Consider the following 25,835-nt stretch of genomic DNA (forward strand, 5'->3'; position numbering starts at 1 on the left):
ACACGGAACATGAATAAATATATATAACTAAAACACGGAACATGAATAAATATTAAGAACTTGAACATAACATGAATAAATATATAGAACTGAAACACAACACGAATAATAAATATATAGAACTGAACTGAACTACTCAACGGTTAGTTTTTTCAGGACAATGACTGCCCTCCTCCTGCTCTTTCGGGGAGAAATCCCCACTCTCTCCTTCACCTTTCTGGCCAAAAATTGGGCCACAGAGGGCCTTAGCCTCTTCTTCATGGAGCCAGCACGACTGGAGGAGGAGGAGGAGGAGCCAGCAGGAGCGGGGGAGGAGGAGCCAGCAGGAGCGGGGGAGGAGGAGCCAGCAGCAGCAGGAGCGGGGGAGGAGGAGCCAGCAGCAGCAGGAGCGGGTGAGGAGGAGGAATCAGATGAAGGCTCCTGCTGTGCCAAGCAGACGAAGAGGTCCCTCATCTGCTTGGCCCGTGGTAATGTCTTGTGGAGCGCATAAAAGCGCTCCTGCGTGTGGACGTCGTGGCACATGAATTCACTCAGACTCCTGCGGACCTCTGAGTGGTTGGTCTCGAAGTTCTACAAACAAAGAAAAAGAGGGGCAATTACAAACAAGAATGTGTTTGCATCGAATGTGCGTAACGGAAGCAAAATGCACCAAATTGACCAATTCCTTATCACGTGTTTTTGATACTCACGTATGTGGCCACGGCTGAACGGATGTCCGTCAAGCTTGGGGACCCGGGGAGGCCCATCTCCCCCCAAGCTTGGAGGAGGGACGACAACACCTATGAGGCCGACTGTGCGAAAAACAAACATAATTAACAACTCTCAGAGTGACACAAGATATACTCATCCTGCTTCTGGAAACATTGGACCCGAAGCTTGTATGTGTTTTAATTATGTGTTTTAATTATGTTTGTATTATAATTGATAATGCCTCATTTGCATTCCTTCTTAAATGTTTTATTGTCAGGATCCTCGCATGGACTGTTGTTTTTGTCTCCCCCTACCTGTTGGAGTGTGATAGTTCGGGACTTTGTTTATGTTTGGAGCCATGTGTTGGTCATGTGTCCGGGGTGACACCCATGTCCTTATTTGGGCGACTTCCTGCCTTTTGTTTGTGCCCTCCATTTTCTCTGTCCACCTGTCCCTCATTTTGCATTGATTGGTGGAGTATTTAAACGCTGCCCTTTCTGCTCACTTTGTCAGATCGTCACGTTAGGTACTGTATGCTACCCGACTGCCACGTGAGTGCGACTAGCGTGAAGCTCTTTAAAGAGAGACTATAGTTTCTGTTCTTCCCGGTTTTGAACCCTGCCTGTTTGGACTAAGCCTTCTGCCTATCAGTTTTTGGATATCTTGCCTGTAGCTGTCCGTCAGTATCTGTCTGCCTGCCTGCCCGTTTACGAACCCTGCCTGTACCTGGAATCTGATTTGCCCGCTGGACTGTATGGAAATAAACCCTTTTGATCTGCTATTGATTCCCGTTCTGTGTCCTGACATTTATATTGTTTTATATATGCGTGTGTGTGTGTGTGTGTGTGTGTGTGTGTGTGTGTGTGTGTGTGTGTGTGCGTGTGTGGACATATACGTGTGCATGTGTGCGTGTGTGCTACATGTTTGGTAGGTGTGTGTAGAAGTTGGAATCTGTCAGTGTCACCCAGATCCAGCCAGACCTTACACTGCCCAATTTGGAATTTTTGTGAACATATGTCGATTTGGAAGTTGGAAGTTGGAATCTGTCAGTGTCACCATTGAACATATGTAGATTTGGAAGTTGGAAGTGTGACCATTGAACATGTGTGGATTTGGAAGTTGGAAGTTGGAATCTGTCAGTGTCACCATTGAACATATGTCGATTTGGAAGTTGGAAGCTGGAAGTGTGACCATTGAACATGTGTGGATTTGGAAGTTGGAAGTCGGAACCTTCCCAGCTTTCGACTTCCAAATCTACACATGTTGAATGGTGACACTAAGTATTTAACAAACGAATAAACTAAACTATAAACAAATTATAAATAAACTACTTATAGTATTTATAATTTGTCAAAATCAAAACATTTTGACAAACACACCAACATCTACAGGGTTTTAAGTATATTCTATGTATAATATGTGTTGAGATTAATCTGACCATTACTTTTCCCAATTAAAAATGTCACTTAATCAGTAAACAAGACGATAAGACGGTCAACAATCAATCATTTATTTATTAATACTGTTACAATGGAACATTAAAACATATCAATAATAGAAAATAATAACATAAAAACAATGGAACTTATCAACATAACAACATTTTAATGCAAGTAAGCTAATATCTTTCAGAACAACCACCATCTTCCTGGCTCCTTGAAACTTTGTGGCGGGTGGCTTGGGCCTGTAATAGCCCCGCTTTATTCCACCACCGCCCCAGAAAACGATAGCTTCCTCTTCATCACTCAACGTTTCAGTGGGCGCCCCACTTCAGGTTCCTCTGAGTCGGATTCCTCCAGCTCCACGGATGCCATGACCTCATCACTGGGAGGGTCTCGCTGTGAAGCGGGTGACTTGGGTGTGGGCGTGGTCCCAGTGTTGAGGTCCTCATCACAGGGAGGGTCTCGTTGTGCAGCAGGTGTGGGCGGGGACTGTTGCAAATATATAACAAAAGTTATTTTTCTTATTTCACTCTTTTATATTTGTACATTTTATTAGAAGCTCTTTTCTTGATAATCACGGGTTATTGAACAAATTCAAAGTCTAGAAGTTTCGATATTTCGATATTTAAATGCAGTGTGTCCTGGGATCCTCGCCCCTCATCCGTGATTTTATCATTACAATTCGGACATTTCCATTCTGTTCTGCTGTGTCATGGATTTTTGTGGATCAATAAAGGTTACACATTATTTTAAAATGTCACTTCAAATGTCAGTCTTTATGTGTATTCTGTGTATAATATATGATGCGATGAATGAGATCATAATTTTTCCGAATTAAAAATGTCATATCAAATGTCTGTCTCTTTCCTTGGATGGGCGTTAATGAAAAGCAAATCAACAGATATAGGCTTATGTTAAAGAGGTGTTTACACTTATTTCATTTAAGAAAATTATTTTGAATCAGTTTCCCTACATATAGTATCTCATATCGTATATATATCATTCAATATGGTTGAATGAAAGAGGGCGTTCAACAAATTGAGTTAACTCACATCTGGAGGAAGTAGGTGGACGACCGCCAAGTGTCTGCGACACAGGTCTGTGTCGCAAACTCGGCAGTTGAATCGACCTGTAACACTAAAATGAACATGAACAGCTTCCATCAAGGCCTTGGCTGGGGATAGTGTTATGAATAAATACATCTGAAACTAGAGAATGCATTTCTTGCAGAACATGCAGTGAGTGCTGTAGTGGAAAGTAAGGTTAGATAAAGAAAAAGAAAGATAGAAAGAAAGAAAAACAATAGTTGAGCACTGCTTGCAACACCCAGCTATGACTTTGACCCACCGCCCACTGGACCAGTTGAGGAGCAGGGTTCTTTCCTGAACGTTGCTCACTTTATGAACTCCTTGTAGGTGTTGACTCAGTTGGGAAATGAGCTTCCCGCAAATTGGGCACTCTCTGAAGTCACAATTTTCTCTCGATGACTGAGGAGATGGACAGATGATGGACAACAATAAAATAGAAGTAAACATTCAAACAAATTACAAATGCTTCTCAATATGTAGTGAAGATGGTATTCCTATGGGAAGCCAAGAAGAGCACTTACCATCATGAAGGTCCGCTGGGGTAAATTACATTGTTGTGCAGCTCCCACTTTTATAGCAGCGAGGGTCTGCCCAAATCAACACCAACTTCCAACTTCCAAATCTATATATGTTCAATAGTGGACTCTGAAACAAAATATCCAACTTCCAACATCCAAATCGACATACATTCAATGGTGAGAAAAAATCCAACTTCCAACTTCCAAATCTATGTATGTTCAATGGTGGACTCTGACCAATAAAATCCAACTTCCAACTTCCAACTTCCAAATCGACACACGTTCAATGGTGAAAAAAATACAACTTCCAACTTCCAAATCGACATATGTTCAATGGCGACAGTGATAAAAATCCAACTTCCAAATCTACATATGTTCAAAGGTGACACTGACAACAAAATCCAACTTCCAAATTCCAACTTCCAAATCGACATACGTTCAATGGTGAGAAAAAACTACAACTTGCAACTTCCAAATCCACATATGTTGAATGGTGAGACTAAGTCTTTAGTAAACGAATAAACTAAACGTATTTATAATTTGTGAAAATCAATACATTGTGACAAACACACCAACATCTACAGGGTTCCATGTATATTCTATGTATAATATGTGTTGAGATTAACCCTTCGGTGTTCGGGTCTGTGGGACCCGTTTTCAGTTTTTAGCTTTATAAAAGTGATACAAATAATTATTTTTTTGAACTAAGATTCATTGGCTTTGGCTCATTTTCTGTGAGGGACCTTGTGCATCCCGCACAAGGTTGCAAAATTGGAGCACCCAACACTATCAAGTTTGGGGACCTGACACTATAAAAAAGCTCTGTCAGCGTGGTTCCATTCCACAACTGATCAAGATGGCAAAGCGATTCTCTGTTCAGACTGCCCTACAGTTGATATTTGAAGAGACAGAGGGTTTTGATGGTGATGCAGAGGAAATAGTTTCGGAAAGTGAGGATAACATTTCAGAGTCTGACACCGAGTTTGAAGAGGAGGATGAGCATCAGCCAGCTCCGAAACGTAAAAGAGCCTCAGGACTAGCCCTTCAGCAGCCAGGACAAGCCTGCGAGCAGCAAGCCCCAGGACCATCCCGTGAGCAGCCAGGACCAGCCCGCAAGCAGCCAGCCCCAGGAACATCCCGTGGGCAGCCAGGACCAGCCCGCGAGCTGCCAACCCCAGGACCAACCCGCGAGTAGCCAGCCCCAGTACCAGCCCGCGAGCAGCCAGCCCCAGGACCAACTCGCAAGCAGCCAGCCCCAGGAACAACCCGCAAGCAGCCAGCCCCAGGACCAACCCGCAAGCAGCCAGCCCCAGGACCAACCCGCAAGCAGCCAGCCCCAGGACCAACCCGCAAGCAGCCAGCCCCAGGAACAACCCGCAAGCAGCCAGCCCCAGGAACAACCCGCAAGCAGTCAGCCCCAGAAACAACCCGCAAGCAGCCAGATGTAGGACCAGCCCGTCAGCCAAAAAGAAACGCTGTGAAGTGTGTGGACCCATGATGGACAGAAAAACACAATATACATGCAACCAGTGCAAAAAATACATATGCAATACACACACAGTGAGACTCTGCCCCTCATGTGTGGTATAGTCTGATATACGTATAATGGCTGTGTTCAAAGGCTTTAATGTGTTGTTCAGACAGATGTTATTGAGTATGTTTCAATTTCTAATGATGTTGATTATTTCCCAGTTATGCCTGTTTTATGAGGCATTTCCTTATTTTGTTGCATTTTAATACAAAAAGAAACAAAAACGAGTGGCACCTCTATTCATAAATGTGATTTAACAAAGGTAAAGGGATCAAATTTAACATATGTGTTGTTTATATTACTTGCAATTGGGTTGAAGTAACCATTTGGTGAGTATTTAAAAAAAAAGTTAGATTACATTGAATTAAAAGGCCTAAAATGCAATGGGTCCACCAGACCCAGCAGCACCTCCTGTGTAACAAAAACACGAACACCCTATGAGGGTTAATTTGACCATTACTTTTCCCAATTGAAAATGTCACTTAATCAGTAAACAAGACGATAAGACGGGTCAACAATAAAAACGTTTATTTATCAATACTGGGTTAGGGTTAGGTCCTCTTCCCAGAAGAATACATTCGAAAAGAGTTCGGAGGGTTGGGGCTGTGTACTCGGTGCCGGCCCAGTGTTCAGGTAATGACTGGGGCTGGCAAGGGCGGCTGAAGAGGTGGCCGTGCTGCTGTCATGCTGCAGGGACATCGTGGCCTGCAGCTGACGGACTTCCAACTCCAGCCCTTCCACCCTCTTCTCCAGTGCAGTGCATGACATGCACTGCACTGCACTGGAGAAGAGAGTGGAAGGGCTATCCACAGGATGGATAGGCATGGGGGCAGGGGTGGATGGGGAGGAAGCCAGGAATCCAAGGGTGGCAACTGGTCCTGGAGAAGGTGGAGGAGGGTCCGATGGAGAGCGCTTGGGGGTTGAGCCGGGTTTATCCAACCTAGACACCATGGGTAGAGTCGGGCTTGTGGCCCTCAGCTCCCTGAGCTTCTGCACGATAAGCCGCTGCTTGGACAGAAGGATCTGTTCATCGACCTCCTGCAAGTTTATTTTAATGAATACAAATATTGAATCAATTATAAGGCAATTGTAAACACAATGTGGAGACAGATCCAAATGTATAACAAAAGTTTTCATTCTACATCTATTTCTTATTTCACTGTTTTATATTTGTACATTTTATAAGAATATCTTTTATTGATGTCCATTGTGTTCTGCTGCGTCATGGATATTTCCTATGTGGATCAATAAAGGTAGCATGTTTTGTTTTTTAAGTGAACTCACGTTTGGAGGAAGTTGGTGGAGGTCGGCCAGGTGTCTGTCCAGGCGGGACAGGCCCACCTTGTCGCAAACCCGGCATGTCAGTTTACCTGTAACCTTAAAAACAAGAACAGTTTCCATCAAGACTTGGCTGTTGATAGGGTTAGGAATAATTACATCTGAAACTACAGAATGCTTTACTTGCAGACAATGCAGCAAGTGCTGTAGTGGAAAGAAAGGTTAAATAAAGAAAAATAAATATATAAAGAATAATAACAGTAGTTGAGCACTCAACTAATAATTAATTAAATTAATTAATAATTAAATAATTTCCCTCTGGGATTATTAAAGTATTTATCTATCTATCTATCTATCAACTAGGACTTTGACTCACCGTCCACTGGACCATTGGACAAGTAGAATATTCTCCTCCACGTTTTTCACTTGGTGAACTCCCTTCAAGTGTACCCTCAGTTGCTACATGTGCTTCGCGCAAATGGGGCACCCTCTGTTGACATGCTGAGGAAAGGGACAAATAATGGAAAAATAAATAAATATATATCCTCATTCAACCGAATTACAATTGCTCATCAATATGTCGACCCGGTATCACGCGATTTCGAGCTCATTCGCACAAACATAGACATCTTATAGCATAGACGGAGCATTTGCTGCTGGGACGCGAGAAATACGGCCGCCATCTTGGAGTGGTGAACCGGGAGCAGCAACAGCAGCAGAAACAAGATGCCGGGCGGTCGTTCAGCGTATTCCTACTCAAGCGGGTGACCTCTCCAAAATGGCGGCCACGCGTCTCGTCAGCGCGGGTAGGCGGTAGCATTCGATGCTCCGTCTATAAGATGTCTATGCGCACAAACGTTATTAATCTATGGAATCGTGTCCCAAATTACTATTGTCCGACTTTTTTAATGCTACAGACCGAAATGTAAACCAATGCATACTGAATGGGAGCGTTCTCCTACAATTGACGTACAGTGCATCCTATAGTAAATATCTGTAGGTCTATACATTATTATCTAGTTATATATATGTCAACATTTCTGATTTGTAAGCAGACCTCCTCAAAAACGACGTTTATTGTCGGAGAACTCTCCCATTCAGAATGCATTAGTTTACCTGTCGTTCTGTGACGCACTAAGGCCGCACACTCACACTGCCAGCACGGTTATGTGTGGGGTGATCTGCGACACGCTGCGCACAGATTAGCGTTTCTGCGCCTGAGCACGAAATGATACCGGGTTGAAATTGTAGTGAAGATGGTGTTACACTGAAATAGTTACAAATTGAAATCACTTCAACGTTCAAATTAGGACCCGTAAGAAGAACAAGACTGCTTAACATCTTGAAGTGTGTGAACAGATGAACGATAAAGCCGTGCAGCCGCTAACTGTATCGACAGTTACGGCCGCCCTCCTTCAATTGGGGCGGACCTAGTTCGAATATAGTTATTTCTGTTTCTAACAGAATCTGAGACTTCTTGTTTCTAATGGTATCTCAGCCACTGTCGGTCGTACAGGAAAACAGAAATATGCGTTGGATTCGTTTAATCAAGACCTTTAAGACGCATTTAACAATAACGTAATTATGTATATATTACAGAGAGTCAGAGTGCCGATTTGGAAGTTGGAAGGTGTAATTCGTCAGTGTGACCATTTGAACATATGTATATTTGGAAGTTGGAATTTGGAAGTGTGTCCATTGAACATGTGGGGATTTGGAAGTCGGAACCATCCAAATTCCGACTTCCAACTTCCAAATATACACATGTTGAATGGTGACACTAAGTATCTAACAAACGAATAAACTAAACTATAAACAGATTATATTAGTATTTATTAGTATTATAGCACTTATAATTTGTCAAAATCAAAACATTGTGTCAAACACACCAACATCTACAGGGGTTTAAGTATATTCTATGTATAATATGTTTTGAGATTAATTTCACCATTACTTTTCCCAATTAAAAATGTCACTTAATCGGTAAACAAGACGATAAGACGGGTCAACAATCAAACATTTATTTATTAATACTGGGTTAGGGTTAGGTCCTCTTCCAAGAAGGATAAATACGAAAAGAGTTCGGAGGGTTGGGGCTGTGTACTCGGTGCCGGCCCAGTGTTCAGGTACTGACTGGGGCTGGCAAGGGCGGCTGAAGAGGTGGCCGTGCTGCTGTCATGCTGCAGGGACATCGTGGCCTGCAGCTGACGGACGTCCAACTCCAGCCCTTCCACTCTCTTCTCCAGTGCAGTGCATGACTTGCACTGCACTGGAGAAGAGGGTGGAAGGGCTATCCACAGGATGGATAGGCATGGGGGCAGGGGTGGATGGGGAGGAAGACAGGAATCCATGGGTGGCAACTGGTCCTGGAGAAGGTGGAGGAGGGGCCAATGGAGAGCGCTTGGGGGTTGAGACGGCTTTATCCAACCTCGACACCATGGCTAGAGTCGGGCTTGTCGCCCTCAGCTCCCTGAGCTTCTGCACAATTGGCCGCTGCTTTGACAGAAGCATCTGCTCATCGACCTCCTGCAAGTTTATTTTAATGAATACAAATATTGAATCAATTATAAGGCAATTGTAAACACAATGTGGAGACAGATCCAAATGTATAACAAAAGTTTTCACTCTATATCTATTTCTTATTTCACTGTTTTATATTTGTACATTTTATAAGAATATCTTTTATTGATGTCCATTGTGTTCTGCTGCGTCATGGATATTTCCTATGTGGATCAATAAAGGTAGCATGTTGTTTTTTTTAAGTGAACTCACGTTTGGAGGAAGTTGGTGGAGGTCGGCCAGGTGTCTGTCCAGGCGGGACAGGCCCACCTTGTCGCAAACCCGGCATGTCAGTTTACCTGTAACCCTAAAAACAAGAACAGTTTCCATCAAGACTTGGCTGTTGATAGGGTTAGGAATAACTACATCTGAAACTACAGAATGCTTTACTTGCAGACAATGCAGCAAGTGCTGTAGTGGAAAGAAAGGTTAAATAAAGAAAAATAAATATATAAAGAATAATAACAGTAGTTGAGCACTCAACTAATAATTAATTAAATTAATTAATAATTAAATAATTTCCCTCTGGGATTATTAAAGTATTTATCTATCTATCTATCTATCAACTAGGACTTTGACTCACCGTCCACTGGACCATTGGACAAGTAGAATATTCTCCTCCACGTTTTTCACTTGGTGAACTCCCTTCAAGTGTACCCTCAGTTGCTTCGTGTGCTTCGCGCAAATGGGGCACCCTCTGTTGACATTCTGAGGAAATGGACAAATAATGGAATAATAAATAAATAAATATCCTCATTCAACCGAATTACAATTGCTCATCAATATGTCGACCCGGTATCACGCGATTTCGAGCTCATGCGCACAAACATAGACATCTTATAGCATAGACGGTTCATTTGCTGCTGGGACGCGAGAAATACGGCCGCCATCTTGGAGTTGTGAACCGAGAGCAGCAACAGCAGCAGAAACAAGATGCCGGGCGGTCGTTCAGCGTATTCCTACTCAAGCGGGTGACCTCTCCAAAATGGCGGCCACGCGTCTCGTCAGCGCCGGTAGGCGGTAGCATTCGAAGCTCCGTCTATAAGATGTCTATGCGCACAAACGTTATTAATCTATGGAATCGTGTCCCAAATTACGATTGTCCGACTTTTTTAATGCTACAGACCGAAATGTAAACCAATGCATACTGAATGGGAGCGTTCTCCTACAATTGACGGACAGTGCATCCTATAGTAAATATCTGTAGGTCTATACATTATTATCTAGTTATATATATGTCAACATTTCTGATTTGTAAGCAGACCTCCTCAAAAACGACGTTTATTGTCGGAGAACTCTCCCATTCAGAATGCATTAGTTTACCTGTCGTTCTGTGACGCACTAAGGCCGCACACTCACACTGCCAGCACGGTTATGTGTGGGGTGATCTGCGACACGCTGCGCACAGATTAACGTTTCTGCGCCTGAGCACGAAATGATACCGGGTTGAAATTGTATTGAAGATGGTGTTACACTGAAATAGTTACAAATTGAAATCACTTCAACGTTCAAATTAGGACCCGTAAGAAGAACAAGACTGCTTACCATCTTGAAGTGTGTGAACAGATGAATGATAAAGCCGTGCAGCCGCTACCTGTATCGACAGTTACGGCCGCCCTCCTTCAATTGGGGCGGACCTAGTTCGAATATAGTTATTTCTGTTTCTAACAGAATCTGAGACTTCTTGTTTCTAATGGTATCTCAGCCACTGTCGGTCGTACAGGAAAACAGAAATATGCGTTGGATTCGTTTAATCAAGACCTTTAACACGCATTTAACAATAACGTAATTGTGTATATATTACAGAGAGTCAGAGTGTCGATTTGGAAGTTGGAAGGTGTAATTCGTCAGTGTGACCATTTGAACATATGTATATTTGGAAGTTGGAATTTGGAAGTGTGTCCATTGAACATGTGGGGATTTGGAAGTCGGAACCATCCAAATTCCGACTTCCAACTTCCAAATATACACATGTTGAATGGTGACACTAACTATCTAACAAACGAATAAACTAAACTATAAACAGATTATATTAGTATTTATTAGTATTATAGTATTTATAATTTGTCAAAATCAAAACATTGTGTCAAACACACCAACATCTACAGGGGTTTAAGTATATTCTATGTATAATATGTTTTGAGATTAATTTCACCATTACTTTTCCCAATTAAAAATGTCACTTAATCAGTAAACAAGACGATAAGACGGGTCAACAATCAAACATTTATTTATTAATACTGGGTTAGGGTTAGGTCCTCTTCCAAGAAGGATAAAAACGAAAAGAGTTCGGAGGATTGGGGCTGTGTACTCGGTGCCGGCCCAGTGTTCAGGTACTGACTGGGGCTGTCAAGGGCGGCTGAAGAGGTGGCCGTGCTGCTGTCATGCTGCAGGGACATCGTGGCCTGCAGCTGACGGACGTCCAACTCCAGCCCTTCCACCCTCTTCTCCAGTGCAGTGCATGACATGCACTGCACTGGAGACGAGAGTGGAAGGGCTATCCACAGGATGGATAGGCATGGGGGCAGGGGTGGATGGGGAGGAAGACAGGAATCCATGGGTGGCAACTGGTCCTGGAGAAGGTGGAGGAGGGGCCGATGGAGAGCGCTTGGGGGTTGAGACGGCTTTATCCAACCTCGACACCATGGCTAGAGTCGGGCTTGTCGCCCTCAGCTCCCTGAGCTTCTGCACAATTAGCCGCTGCTTTGACAGAAGCATCTGCTCATCGACCTCCTGCAAGTTTATTTTAATGAATACAAATATTGAATCAATTATAAGGCAATTGTAAACACAATGTGGAGACAGATCCAAATGTATAACAAAAGTTTTCACTCTATATCTATTTCTTATTTCACTGTTTTATATTTGTACATTTTATAAGAATATCTTTTATTGATGTCCATTGTGTTCTGCTGCGTCATGGATATTTCCTATGTGGATCAATAAAGGTAGCATGTTGTTTTTTTTAAGTGAACTCACGTTTGGAGGAAGTTGGTGGAGGTCGGCCAGGTGTCTGTCCAGGCGGGACAGGCCCACCTTGTCGCAAACCCGGCATGTCAGTTTACCTGTAACCCTAAAAACAAGAACAGTTTCCATCAAGACTTGGCTGTTGATAGGGTTAGGAATAACTACATCTGAAACTACAGAATGCTTTACTTGCAGACAATGCAGCAAGTGCTGTAGTGGAAAGAAAGGTTAAATAAAGAAAAATAAATACATAAAGAATAATAACAGTAGTTGAGCACTCAACTAATAATTAATTAAATTAATTAATAATTAAATAATTTCCCTCTGGGATTATTAAAGTATTTATCTATCTATCTATCTATCAACTAGGACTTTGACTCACCGTCCACTGGACCATTGGACAAGTAGAATATTCTCCTCCACGTTTTTCACTTGGTGAACTCCCTTCAAGTGTACCCTCAGTTGCTTCGTGTGCTCCGCGCAAATGGGGCACCCTCTGTTGACATTCTGAGGAAATGGACAAATAATGGAAAAATAAATAAATAAATATCCTCATTCAACCGAATTACAATTGCTCATCAATATGTCGACCCGGTATCACGCGATTTCGAGCTCATGCGCACAAACATAGACATCTTATAGCATAGACGGTTCATTTGCTGCTGGGACGCGAGAAATACGGCCGCCATCTTGGAGTTGTGAACCGAGAGCAGCAACAGCAGCAGAAACAAGATGCCGGGCGGTCGTTCAGCGTATTCCTACTCAAGCGGGTGACCTCTCCAAAATGGCGGCCACGCGTCTCGTCAGCGCCGGTAGGCGGTAGCATTCGAAGCTCCGTCTATAAGATGTCTATGCGCACAAACGTTATTAATCTATGGAATCGTGTCCCAAATTACGATTGTCCGACTTTTTTAATGCTACAGACCGAAATGTAAACCAATGCATACTGAATGGGAGCGTTCTCCTACAATTGACGTACAGTGCATCCTATAGTAAATATCTGTAGGTCTATACATTATTATCTAGTTATATATATGTCAACATTTCTGATTTGTAAGCAGACCTCCTCAAAAACGACGTTTATTGTCGGAGAACTCTCCCATTCAGAATGCATTAGTTTACCTGTCGTTCTGTGACGCACTAAGGCCGCACACTCACACTGCCAGCACGGTTATGTGTGGGGTGATCTGCGACACGCTGCGCACAGATTAACGTTTCTGCGCCTGAGCACGAAATGATACCGGGTTGAAATTGTAGTGAAGATGGTGTTACACTGAAATAGTTACAAATTGATATCACTTCAACGTTCAAATTAGGACCCGTAAGAAGAACAAGACTGCTTACCATCTTGAAGTGTGTGAACAGATGAATGATAAAGCCGTGCAGCCGCTACCTGTATCGACAGTTACGGCCGCCCTCCTTCAATTGGGGCGGACCTAGTTCGAATATAGTTATTTCTGTTTCTAACAGAATCTGAGACTTCTTGTTTCTAATGGTATCTCAGCCACTGTCGGTCGTACAGGAAAACAGAAATATGCGTTGGATTCGTTTAATCAAGACCTTTAAGACGCATTTAACAATAACGTAATTGTGTATATATTACAGAGAGTCAGAGTGTCGATTTGGAAGTTGGAAGGTGTAATTCGTCAGTGTGACCATTTGAACATATGTATATTTGGAAGTTGGAATTTGGAAGTGTGTCCATTGAACATGTGGGGATTTGGAAGTCGGAACCATCCAAATTCCGACTTCCAACTTCCAAATATACACATGTTGAATGGTGACACTAAGTATCTAACAAACGAATAAACTAAACTATAAACAGATTATATTAGTATTTATTAGTATTATAGTATTTATAATTTGTCAAAATCAAAACATTGTGTCAAACACACCAACATCTACAGGGGTTTAAGTATATTCTATGTATAATATGTTTTGAGATTAATTTCACCATTACTTTTCCCAATTAAAAATGTCACTTAATCAGTAAACAAGACGATAAGACGGGTCAACAATCAAACATTTATTTATTAATACTGGGTTAGGGTTAGGTCCTCTTCCAAGAAGGATAAAAACGAAAAGAGTTCGGAGGGTTGGGGCTGTGTACTCGGTGCCGGCCCAGTGTTCAGGTACTGAATGGGGCTGGCAAGGGCGGCTGAAGAGGTGGCCGTGCTGCTGTCATGCTGCAGGGACATCGTGGCCTGCAGCTGACGGACGTCCAACTCCAGCCCTTCCACCCTCTTCTCCAGTGCAGTGCATGACATGCACTGCACTGCACTGGAGACGAGAGTGGAAGGGCTATCCACAGGATGGATAGGCATGGGGGCAGGGGTGGATGGGGAGGAAGACAGGAATCCATGGGTGGCAACTGGTCCTGGAGAAGGTGGAGGAGGGGCCGATGGAGAGCGCTTGGGGGTTGAGACGGCTTTATCCAACCTCGACACCATGGCTAGAGTCGGGCTTGTCGCCCTCAGCTCCCTGAGCTTCTGCACAATTAGCCGCTGCTTTGACAGAAGCATCTGCTCATCGACCTCCTGCAAGTTTATTTTAATGAATACAAATATTGAATCAATTATAAGGCAATTGTAAACACAATGTGGAGACAGATCCAAATGTATAACAAAAGTTTTCACTCTATATCTATTTCTTATTTCACTGTTTTATATTTGTACATTTTATAAGAATATCTTTTATTGATGTCCATTGTGTTCTGCTGCGTCATGGATATTTCCTATGTGGATCAATAAAGGTAGCATGTTGTTTTTTTTAAGTGAACTCACGTTTGGAGTAAGTTGGTGGAGGTCGGCCAGGTGTCTGTCCAGGCGGGACAGGCCCACCTTGTCGCAAACCCGGCATGTCAGTTTACCTGCAACCCTAAAAACAAGAACAGTTTCCATCAAGACTTGGCTGTTGATAGGGTTAGGAATAATTACATCTGAAACTACAGAATGCTTTAATTGCAGACAATGCAGCAAGTGCTGTAGTGGAAAGAAAGGTTAAATAAAGAAAAATAAATATATAAAGAATAATAACAGTAGTTGAGCACTCAACTAATAATTAATTAAATTAATTAATAATTAAATAATTTCCCTCTGGGATTATTAAAGTATTTATCTATCTATCTATCTATCAACTAGGACTTTGACTCACCGTCCACTGGACCATTGGACAAGTAGAATATTCTCCTCCACGTTTTTCACTTGGTGAACTCCCTTCAAGTGTATGGCAAGCCGAGTGTGCCACAATTCGACTTCAATTAAACGCGTTCTGAAACGCCAGCACGCGTGGCCAGAACGCGTTTTGGTTTTCCAAAACGCGTTCCGGCGTTTCAGCGCGCGCGCCCAGAACGCGTTCCGGCGTTTCAGCGCGCGCGCCCAGCGTTTCAGCGCGCGCGCCCAGAACGCGTTCTGGCATTTCAGCGCGCGCGCCAAGAACGCGTTCCGGCATTTCTGCGCGCGCGCTCAGAACGCATATTAGCATATTAACAGCACGCGTGCTGTTAATATGCTAATGCACTCCTCCCCTCAATTTTCTCAGCCAATAGATTTGAGCCGTTTTCACCTAATCATATGCTAGGGCAAACACACAGACAACATCAGTCGAGACCAGAGCTCTTCTTTCGCGAATCTTTTCTGTTGTGTCGTTCTTAAAGTCGAAAGATGTTAAGATGTTTCAAATTAGGTGGTTAATGTGGAGGTGGTGAACACTACAAGTACATACACTTTGACTATACACTATCTAAGCTACTTGACTTGAGTTAATCCTTGTAATGTGGACAGCAGTCTGATTTATGGTTTTATGGTAATCTTACGCATATGCATTGTTGTGGCCTATGTATTATGTACAATGTGTAAAGATGAACTTCACACCTTAGTCACACATCAGTTGACCAATCACAAGTCAGCTGGATGGATGGGCAGTGCCCTAGCTTGAGACAAAGACCAGATTTGTATAAATCACATTACTTTTGAAAAACTGACCCTGAAGTCCTTGATATTGTCTCTTCTCTATTGGCCTCTGCGGGAGTGTGTGTGTGTGTGTGTGTGTTTTTAAATATATATCTGGTTGTGATTCGTTTAATTTGGTTTACCTGGTTACATTTAAGTTTATTCGTAACTGTTCTTAATGGAGTCAGATGAATCTGTAGTTTCTCCTATTCTTCTCCATTGTTCAGAACTGAAGTATTTTTAAGCTTTAAGTTTCTATTTACAGAGGTGATGGACTTGGTGGGGACTTGATGTCCCTTATTGAGACTACGGTAATAGTAACATTATGATGATTATTAATAAATAGCATCTCAAGTCTGTCAGTCTCTCTCCAACAGGCTGTGTATATTTTGGTCTGTCTCTTTCCCCCAAGCCTGCAGATAGAGCTGTCCGGATGGGCAGGTACTGAATCAAAGGAAGGCCTAATTGGGCAGACTTTAAAGCCTCTTGCTGAGCATGCTGCTCTCTGGCTCTGCTTGCTGCTCCGGCCTGTTGTTACACAGGGCTGGCTGCAGCTTTTTTCTCCTTTACTGGTTTTTGACTTGTATAACAGTGTGGTCTTCTCTGTCAGTTGTACCTGTGTGGCCACATGCTGCTCTGGGTGTAGTAGTACCAGATAGGTTAAATGTAGAGAAAGAATTTCCACAACGGCTTAATAAAGTACACTATTATTGTATTTTTTCTATTACATTTTATATATTCTATATATATATAGTTTTTTCTATCTGTCTCATTCCAACTGATGAAGTGAATTATACCTCGTCTTATAGGCTACTACCACGTACAGGCTAAAACCTGCAACTGCATGTTAATACTTCAGACGGACTTATTTACTTCTAATGGAATTTTAACTCTAACTTCTGAACTCTTTTATTGTTTTTATTGTACTCAGAAGACGAATAAGCTGACTCATGTAATGCTGTAATAAATAAATGTAATAAACAATACGCTATAAATAAAAGTATTTTTTAATTATGTTATCATAGTTGCCACGGCACTTACCATACACAATGTTCGGTCAAGTAGCTTAGATAGTGTATAGTCAAAGTGTATGTACTTGTAGTGTTCACCACCTCCACATTAACCACCTAATTTGAAACATCTTAACATCTTTCGACTTTAAGAACGACACAACAGAAAAGATTTGCGAAAGAAGAGCTCTGGTCTCGACTGATGTTGTCTGTGTGTTTGCCCTAGCATATGATTAGGTGAAAACGGCTCAAATCTATTGGCTGAGAAAATTGAGGGGAGGAGCGCATTAGCATATTAACAGCACGCGTGCTGTTAATATGCTAATATGCGTTCTGAGCGCGCGCGCAGAAATGCCGGAACGCGTTCTTGGCGCGCGCGCTGAAATGCCAGAACGCGTTCTGGGCGCGCGCGCTGAAACGCTGGGCGCGCGCGCTGAAACGCCGGAACGCGTTCTGGGCGCGCGCGCTGAAACGCCGGAACGCGTTCTGGAAAACCAAAACGCGTTCTGGGCACGCGTGCTGGCGTTTCAGAACGCGTTTAATTGAAGTCGAATTGTGGCACACTCGGCTTGCCATACAAGTGTACCCTCAGTTGCTTCGTGTGCTTCGCGCAAATGGGGCACCCTCTGTTGACATTCTGAGGAAATGGACAAATAATGGAAAAATAAATAAATAAATATCCTCATTCAACCGAATTACAATTGCTCATCAATATGTCGACCCGGTATCACGCGATTTCGAGCTCATGCGCACAAACATAGACATCTTATAGCATAGACGGTTCATTTGCTGCTGGGACGCGAGAAATACGGCCGCCATCTTGGAGTTGTGAACCGAGAGCAGCAACAGCAGCAGAAACAAGATGCCGGGCAGTCGTTCAGCGTATTCCTACTCAAGCGGGTGACCTCTCCAAAATGGCGGCCACGCGTCTCGTCAGCGCCGGTAGGCGGTAGCATTCGAAGCTCCGTCTATAAGATGTCTATGCGCACAAACGTTATTAATCTATGGAATCGTGTCCCAAATTACGATTGTCCGACTTTTTTAATGCTACAGACCGAAATGTAAACCAATGCATACTGAATGGGAGCGTTCTCCTACAATTGACGTACAGTGCATCCTATAGTAAATATCTGTAGGTCTATACATTATTATCTAGTTATATATATGTCAACATTTCTGATTTGTAAGCAGACCTCCTCAAAAACGACGTTTATTGTCGGAGAACTCTCCCATTCAGAATGCATTAGTTTACCTGTCGTTCTGTGACGCACTAAGGCCGCACACTCACACTGCCAGCACGGTTATGTGTGGGGTGATCTGCGACACGCTGCGCACAGATTAACGTTTCTGCGCCTGAGCACGAAATGATACCGGGTTGAAATTGTAGTGAAGATGGTGTTACACTGAAATAGTTACAAATTGAAATCACTTCAACGTTCAAATTAGGACCCGTAAGAAGAACAAGACTGCTTACCATCTTGAAGTGTGTGAACAGATGAATGATAAAGCCGTGCAGCCGCTACCTGTATCGACAGTTACGGCCGCCCTCCTTCAATTGGGGCGGACCTAGTTCGAATATAGTTATTTCTGTTTCTAACAGAATCTGAGACTTCTTGTTTCTAATGGTATCTCAGCCACTGTCGGTCGTACAGGAAAACAGAAATATGCGTTGGATTCGTTTAATCAAGACCTTTAAGACGCATTTAACAATAACGTAATTATGTATATATTACAGAGAGTCAGAGTGTCGATTTGGAAGTTGGAAGGTGTAATTCGTCAGTGTGACCATTTGAACATATGTATATTTGGAAGTTGGAATTTGGAAGTGTGTCCATTGAACATGTGGGGATTTGGAAGTCGGAACCATCCAAATTCCGACTTCCAACTTCCAAATATACACATGTTGAATGGTGACACTAAGTATCTAACAAACGAATAAACTAAACTATAAACAGATTATATTAGTATTTATTAGTATTATAGTATTTATAATTTGTCAAAATCAAAACATTGTGACAAACACACCAACATCTACAGGGGTTTAAGTATATTCTATGTATAATATGTTTTGAGATTAATTTCACCATTACTTTTCCCAATTAAAAATGTCACTTAATCAGTAAACAAGACGATAAGACGGGTCAACAATAAAAACATTTATTTATTAATACTCGGTTAGGTTTAGGTCCTCTTCACGGAAGAATAAATTCGAAAAGAGTTCGGAGGATTGGGGCTGTGTACTCGGTGCCGGCCCAGTGTTCAGGTACTGACTGGGGCTGTCAAGGGCGGCTGAAGAGGTGGCCGTGCTGCTGTCATGCTGCAGGGACATCGTGGCCTGCAGCTGACGGACGTCCAACTCCAGCCCTTCCACCCTCTTCTCCAGTGCAGTGCATGACATGCACTGCACTGCACTGGAGACGAGAGTGGAAGGGCTATCCACAGGATGGATAGGCATGGGGGCAGGGGTGGATGGGGAGGAAGACAGGAATCCATGGGTGGCAACTGGTCCTGGAGAAGGTGGAGGAGGGGCCGATGGAGAGCGCTTGGGGGTTGAGACGGCTTTATCCAACCTCGACACCATGGCTAGAGTCGGGCTTGTCGCCCTCAGCTCCCTGAGCTTCTGCACAATTAGCCGCTGCTTTGACAGAAGCATCTGCTCATCGACCTCCTGCAAGTTTATTTTAATGAATACAAATATTGAATCAATTATAAGGCAATTGTAAACACAATGTGGAGACAGATCCAAATGTATAACAAAAGTTTTCACTCTATATCTATTTCTTATTTCACTGTTTTATATTTGTACATTTTATAAGAATATCTTTTATTGATGTCCATTGTGTTCTGCTGCGTCATGGATATTTCCTATGTGGATCAATAAAGGTAGCATGTTGTTTTTTTTAAGTGAACTCACGTTTGGAGGAAGTTGGTGGAGGTCGGCCAGGTGTCTGTCCAGGCGGGACAGGCCCACCTTGTCGCAAACCCGGCATGTCAGTTTACCTGTAACCCTAAAAACAAGAACAGTTTCCATCAAGACTTGGCTGTTGATAGGGTTAGGAATAACTACATCTGAAACTACAGAATGCTTTACTTGCAGACAATGCAGCAAGTGCTGTAGTGGAAAGAAAGGTTAAATAAAGAAAAATAAATATATAAAGAATAATAACAGTAGTTGAGCACTCAACTAATAATTAATTAAATTAATTAATAATTAAATAATTTCCCTCTGGGATTATTAAAGTATTTATCTATCTATCTATCTATCAACTAGGACTTTGACTCACCGTCCACTGGACCATTGGACAAGTAGAATATTCTCCTCCACGTTTTTCACTTGGTGAACTCCCTTCAAGTGTACCCTCAGTTGCTTCGTGTGCTTCGCGCAAATGGGGCACCCTCTGTTGACATTCTGAGGAAATGGACAAATAATGGAAAAATAAATAAATAAATATCCTCATTCAACCGAATTACAATTGCTCATCAATATGTCGACCCGGTATCACGCGATTTCGAGCTCATGCGCACAAACATAGACATCTTATAGCATAGACGGTTCATTTGCTGCTGGGACGCGAGAAATACGACCGCCATCTTGGAGTTGTGAACCGAGAGCAGCAACAGCAGCAGAAACAAGATGCCGGGCGGTCGTTCAGCGTATTCCTACTCAAGCGGGTGACCTCTCCAAAATGGCGGCCACGCGTCTCGTCAGCGCCGGTAGGCGGTAGCATTCGAAGCTCCGTCTATAAGATGTCTATGCGCACAAACGTTATTAATCTATGGAATCGTGTCCCAAATTACGATTGTCCGACTTTTTTAATGCTACAGACCGAAATGTAAACCAATGCATACTGAATGGGAGCGTTCTCCTACAATTGACGTACAGTGCATCCTATAGTAAATATCTGTAGGTCTATACATTATTATCTAGTTATATATATGTCAACATTTCTGATTTGTAAGCAGACCTCCTCAAAAACGACGTTTATTGTCGGAGAACTCTCCCATTCAGAATGCATTAGTTTACCTGTCGTTCTGTGACGCACTAAGGCCGCACACTCACACTGCCAGCACGGTTATGTGTGGGGTGATCTGCGACACGCTGCGCACAGATTAACGTTTCTGCGCCTGAGCACGAAATGATACCGGGTTGAAATTGTAGTGAAGATGGTGTTACACTGAAATAGTTACAAATTGAAATCACTTCAACGTTCAAATTAGGACCCGTAAGAAGAACAAGACTGCTTACCATCTTGAAGTGTGTGAACAGATGAATGATAAAGCCGTGCAGCCGCTACCTGTATCGACAGTTACGGCCGCCCTCCTTCAATTGGGGCGGACCTAGTTCGAATATAGTTATTTCTGTTTCTAACAGAATCTGAGACTTCTTGTTTCTAATGGTATCTCAGCCACTGTCGGTCGTACAGGAAAACAGAAATATGCGTTGGATTCGTTTAATCAAGACCTTTAAGACGCATTTAACAATAACGTAATTATGTATATATTACAGAGAGTCAGAGTGTCGATTTGGAAGTTGGAAGGTGTAATTCGTCAGTGTGACCATTTGAACATATGTATATTTGGAAGTTGGAATTTGGAAGTGTGTCCATTGAACATGTGGGGATTTGGAAGTCGGAACCATCCAAATTCCGACTTCCAACTTCCAAATATACACATGTTGAATGGTGACACTAAGTATCTAACAAACGAATAAACTAAACTATAAACAGATTATATTAGTATTTATTAGTATTATAGTATTTATAATTTGTCAAAATCAAAACATTGTGACAAACACACCAACATCTACAGGGGTTTAAGTATATTCTATGTATAATATGTTTTGAGATTAATTTCACCATTACTTTTCCCAATTAAAAATGTCACTTAATCAGTAAACAAGACGATAAGACGGGTCAACAATAAAAACATTTATTTATTAATACTCGGTTAGGTTTAGGTCCTCTTCACGGAAGAATAAATTCGAAAAGAGTTCGGAGGATTGGGGCTGTGTACTCGGTGCCGGCCCAGTGTTCAGGTACTGACTGGGGCTGTCAAGGGCGGCTGAAGAGGTGGCCGTGCTGCTGTCATGCTGCAGGGACATCGTGGCCTGCAGCTGACGGACGTCCAACTCCAGCCCTTCCACCCTCTTCTCCAGTGCAGTGCATGACATGCACTGCACTGCACTGGAGACGAGAGTGGAAGGGCTATCCACAGGATGGATAGGCATGGGGGCAGGGGTGGATGGGGAGGAAGACAGGAATCCATGGGTGGCAACTGGTCCTGGAGAAGGTGGAGGAGGGGCCGATGGAGAGCGCTTGGGGGTTGAGACGGCTTTATCCAACCTCGACACCATGGCTAGAGTTGGGCTTGTCGCCCTCAGCTCCCTGAGCTTCTGCACAATTAGCCGCTGCTTTGACAGAAGCATCTGCTCATCGACCTCCTGCAAGTTTATTTTAATGAATACAAATATTGAATCAATTATAAGGCAATTGTAAACACAATGTGGAGACAGATCCAAATGTATAACAAAAGTTTTCACTCTATATCTATTTCTTATTTCACTGTTTTATATTTGTACATTTTATAAGAATATCTTTTATTGATGTCCATTGTGTTCTGCTGCGTCATGGATATTTCCTATGTGGATCAATAAAGGTAGCATGTTGTTTTTTTTAAGTGAACTCACGTTTGGAGGAAGTTGGTGGAGGTCGGCCAGGTGTCTGTCCAGGCGGGACAGGCCCACCTTGTCGCAAACCCGGCATGTCAGTTTACCTGTAACCCTAAAAACAAGAACAGTTTCCATCAAGACTTGGCTGTTGATAGGGTTAGGAATAACTACATCTGAAACTACAGAATGCTTTACTTGCAGACAATGCAGCAAGTGCTGTAGTGGAAAGAAAGGTTAAATAAAGAAAAATAAATATATAAAGAATAATAACAGTAGTTGAGCACTCAACTAATAATTAATTAAATTAATTAATAATTAAATAATTTCCCTCTGGGATTATTAAAGTATTTATCTATCTATCTATCTATCAACTAGGACTTTGACTCACCGTCCACTGGACCATTGGACAAGTAGAATATTCTCCTCCACGTTTTTCACTTGGTGAACTCCCTTCAAGTGTACCCTCAGTTGCTTCGTGTGCTCCGCGCAAATGGGGCACCCTCTGTTGACATTCTGAGGAAATGGACAAATAATGGAAAAATAAATAAATAAATATCCTCATTCAACCGAATTACAATTGCTCATCAATATGTCGACCCGGTATCACGCGATTTCGAGCTCATGCGCACAAACATAGACATCTTATAGCATAGACGGTTCATTTGCTGCTGGGACGCGAGAAATACGGCCGCCATCTTGGAGTTGTGAACCGAGAGCAGCAACAGCAGCAGAAACAAGATGCCGGGCGGTCGTTCAGCGTATTCCTACTCAAGCGGGTGACCTCTCCAAAATGGCGGCCACGCGTCTCGTCAGCGCCGGTAGGCGGTAGCATTCGAAGCTCCGTCTATAAGATGTCTATGCGCACAAACGTTATTAATCTATGGAATCGTGTCCCAAATTACGATTGTCCGACTTTTTTAATGCTACAGACCGAAATGTAAACCAATGCATACTGAATGGGAGCGTTCTCCTACAATTGACGTACAGTGCATCCTATAGTAAATATCTGTAGGTCTATACATTATTATCTAGTTATATATATGTCAACATTTCTGATTTGTAAGCAGACCTCCTCAAAAACGACGTTTATTGTCGGAGAACTCTCCCATTCAGAATGCATTAGTTTACCTGTCGTTCTGTGACGCACTAAGGCCGCACACTCACACTGCCAGCACGGTTATGTGTGGGGTGATCTGCGACACGCTGCGCACAGATTAACGTTTCTGCGCCTGAGCACGAAATGATACCGGGTTGAAATTGTAGTGAAGATGGTGTTACACTGAAATAGTTACAAATTGAAATCACTTCAACGTTCAAATTAGGACCCGTAAGAAGAACAAGACTGCTTACCATCTTGAAGTGTGTGAACAGATGAATGATAAAGCCGTGCAGCCGCTACCTGTATCGACAGTTACGGCCGCCCTCCTTCAATTGGGGCGGACCTAGTTCGAATATAGTTATTTCTGTTTCTAACAGAATCTGAGACTTCTTGTTTCTAATGGTATCTCAGCCACTGTCGGTCGTACAGGAAAACAGAAATATGCGTTGGATTCGTTTAATCAAGACCTTTAAGACGCATTTAACAATAACGTAATTATGTATATATTACAGAGAGTCAGAGTGTCGATTTGGAAGTTGGAAGGTGTAATTCGTCAGTGTGACCATTTGAACATATGTATATTTGGAAGTTGGAATTTGGAAGTGTGTCCATTGAACATGTGGGGATTTGGAAGTCGGAACCATCCAAATTCCGACTTCCAACTTCCAAATATACACATGTTGAATGGTGACACTAAGTATCTAACAAACGAATAAACTAAACTATAAACAGATTATATTAGTATTTATTAGTATTATAGTATTTATAATTTGTCAAAATCAAAACATTGTGACAAACACACCAACATCTACAGGGGTTTAAGTATATTCTATGTATAATATGTTTTGAGATTAATTTCACCATTACTTTTCCCAATTAAAAATGTCACTTAATCAGTAAACAAGACGATAAGACGGGTCAACAATAAAAACATTTATTTATTAATACTCGGTTAGGTTTAGGTCCTCTTCACGGAAGAATAAATTCGAAAAGAGTTCGGAGGATTGGGGCTGTGTACTCGGTGCCGGCCCAGTGTTCAGGTACTGACTGGGGCTGTCAAGGGCGGCTGAAGAGGTGGCCGTGCTGCTGTCATGCTGCAGGGACATCGTGGCCTGCAGCTGACGGACGTCCAACTCCAGCCCTTCCACCCTCTTCTCCAGTGCAGTGCATGACATGCACTGCACTGCACTGGAGACGAGAGTGGAAGGGCTATCCACAGGATGGATAGGCATGGGGGCAGGGGTGGATGGGGAGGAAGACAGGAATCCATGGGTGGCAACTGGTCCTGGAGAAGGTGGAGGAGGGGCCGATGGAGAGCGCTTGGGGGTTGAGACGGCTTTATCCAACCTCGACACCATGGCTAGAGTTGGGCTTGTCGCCCTCAGCTCCCTGAGCTTCTGCACAATTAGCCGCTGCTTTGACAGAAGCATCTGCTCATCGACCTCCTGCAAGTTTATTTTAATGAATACAAATATTGAATCAATTATAAGGCAATTGTAAACACAATGTGGAGACAGATCCAAATGTATAACAAAAGTTTTCACTCTATATCTATTTCTTATTTCACTGTTTTATATTTGTACATTTTATAAGAATATCTTTTATTGATGTCCATTGTGTTCTGCTGCGTCATGGATATTTCCTATGTGGATCAATAAAGGTAGCATGTTGTTTTTTTTAAGTGAACTCACGTTTGGAGGAAGTTGGTGGAGGTCGGCCAGGTGTCTGTCCAGGCGGGACAGGCCCACCTTGTCGCAAACCCGGCATGTCAGTTTACCTGTAACCCTAAAAACAAGAACAGTTTCCATCAAGACTTGGCTGTTGATAGGGTTAGGAATAACTACATCTGAAACTACAGAATGCTTTACTTGCAGACAATGCAGCAAGTGCTGTAGTGGAAAGAAAGGTTAAATAAAGAAAAATAAATATATAAAGAATAATAACAGTAGTTGAGCACTCAACTAATAATTAATTAAATTAATTAATAATTAAATAATTTCCCTCTGGGATTATTAAAGTATTTATCTATCTATCT

General features: G+C 42.6%; 1 long non-coding RNA gene across 1 annotated transcript in view; it reads right to left on the reverse strand.

Annotated features, from left to right (window-relative positions):
- Window positions 1–573: 573 nt before the first annotated feature.
- The window catches only part of LOC115539175 (uncharacterized), a 105,154-nt gene continuing 79,892 nt past the window's right edge, over window positions 574–25,835 (reverse strand). The window contains exon 3 of the long non-coding RNA XR_003975745.1: window positions 574–779. This is a non-coding gene — a long non-coding RNA (uncharacterized LOC115539175). The remainder of the gene's footprint in view (window positions 780–25,835) is intronic.

This window comes from Gadus morhua, unplaced genomic scaffold (assembly GCF_902167405.1).
Source record: "Gadus morhua unplaced genomic scaffold, gadMor3.0, whole genome shotgun sequence".
Taxonomy (NCBI): Eukaryota; Metazoa; Chordata; class Actinopteri; order Gadiformes; family Gadidae; genus Gadus; species Gadus morhua.